A 2,022-nucleotide genomic window follows, 5' to 3' on the forward strand; every position below is an offset into this window, starting at 1 on the left:
GCGATGTAAAATAACGATTAAAAAAAAAAAAAAACTCCAAGAACTGTTAAACGAAGAAACAGAACGGTGAAAAAACAGCGCTTCTTTCATGTTTCGTGCCCTCCCCACCACACAGACTCGCAGATTAGATATTATACAAGGTATTAGGGAATGACCCGTTTTCCTCTTGACAGTTGATAGGAAAAAAATCACAGATTACGGGAAAAATCTTTAAAAAAATATTCATTTGACGGATTTGTGTATTTTCAAGATTGAAATTGGACAGAAAAACCCTTGAAAAATTCGGAGTCCAAGGTTGACTCAAGATGGTGGAAAAAAAATCTGGCAACGTTGCAAATGTCATGAAGTGAGTTGCTGTTGCGCTAGGCATTTTGTTTCCCAGAATGGTGAGTCATGGATTATGAAGAAATGTGAGATAGGATGCGATGATGATTCAATGCATATTTCATAACCTATCTCAGGAAATGCAACGATACCTTAGTGGAACACGACTGTGTGGGAGAGGAGATTTTCGATAACATGCAGTTCAGAGTGGGATAGCTCCATTTTGACCATTTCAAGATGAGCATTGTAATTTCTCACCGTGAAGAGTCATCAAGAATCATGGACATAAACTCGTTTTTGTACTGTGGGGTAGTTCCAAAGGTTGAGTCCAACCCTGAGGTTTCTTACGGCTAATGAATATGAAAAGTTCTGACGAAATAAAAGTCTGAGGTAGTCATTCAATTCTAGATTTTAGTGAAGAGCAAATTGGAATTGGAAATGATTGCATGGGACAGCAGATTTCCCTTGGTGGGGGGCAGTGCCAGGGGCCATGATGATTTACTGAATGAATCAAAGATGCTCGCTCCTTTCACAAATCAGTGTTGGATGGTAATCTCGAGCAGGTTCAACCAACCAATAATTATCTACTGGTCCTTTAGATTGTTTCTCAATATGTATCGTTCAGTTCAAAAGATTAATAAAAATGAATTTCGGGAAAATTCAATGAATTAAAGAAAGAGAATGGACAAATAAATGAATTGCATAAATTGAAAATTGAAAAATTCAATAAATTTAGCAGCAGGGCAATAACCGTACAGATGACCCGAATTACTCAAACCAAGGTTTTCCTCGATTACACGGGGACGATACAATAAAAATTAGCAAACTCAACTTTATGCTGTTTCTGTGGATGTATTTAATAGAGCGCTACTCTGACTAACTTGGACAAAGAAATGCAGTATTAGCAATGATATTGAATTGTAATTATAGCTACACGGCTGGCTTATCCAACATTTTTCCATTGGATTTCATCGTTGTTCCTTTCTTCTCATCATTCATCTCACAAGATATCGTAAAATCCAGAGCGTGATAGGCTGAAAAGTCTACAGAGAATTGTCATATGATTGTTACTATATGAATGTAACACACATCGAATAATAAAGTGAAAACTAGCCGAAAATTCGTCGGCCAAAGATAGAATAGCAGTGGTACTCACACCTGACCAAGTTTTCGTCGTTGAAGAAATAATTTGAAATGATTCATAGTTCAATCTAAATATTTCAACGGGTGCATAAAACAAATGAACCAATTAAATTTAACCTTAAGGCAATAACAGCAAGGGTGAACCGAATTACTGAAACCAACATTTTGCTTGATTACACGGGAATGATGCGATATTAATGGGCAAACTTGACTCTATGATCTTTCTGTGGATATAATAGTGCGCTCTCTGACGAAATTGGACAAGCAATGCAGTATTAGCAATAATATTGAATGGTAGTCATAGGTGCATGGCTGGTTTTACCAACATTTTCCAATTGATTTCATCGTTGGAAACGATTTCATCAATTTCCAATTGATTTCATCGTTTCTCTTCTCATCATCTGAGAATATTTCGTAAAATCCTGAACTTGATAGACTGAAAAGACAAAAGATAATTGTCATATATTTGTTACAGTATGAATGTAATGGACACCAAGTTATGAAAGCGAACCTAGGAGGCAAAAATCTGCCGCCGAAGATAGAAAAGCTGTGGTT

Source organism: Diachasma alloeum, unplaced genomic scaffold, assembly GCF_001412515.2.
Source record: "Diachasma alloeum isolate Michigan unplaced genomic scaffold, Dall2.0 Dall_scaffold_00290, whole genome shotgun sequence".
Lineage (NCBI taxonomy): Eukaryota > Metazoa > Arthropoda > Insecta > Hymenoptera > Braconidae > Diachasma > Diachasma alloeum.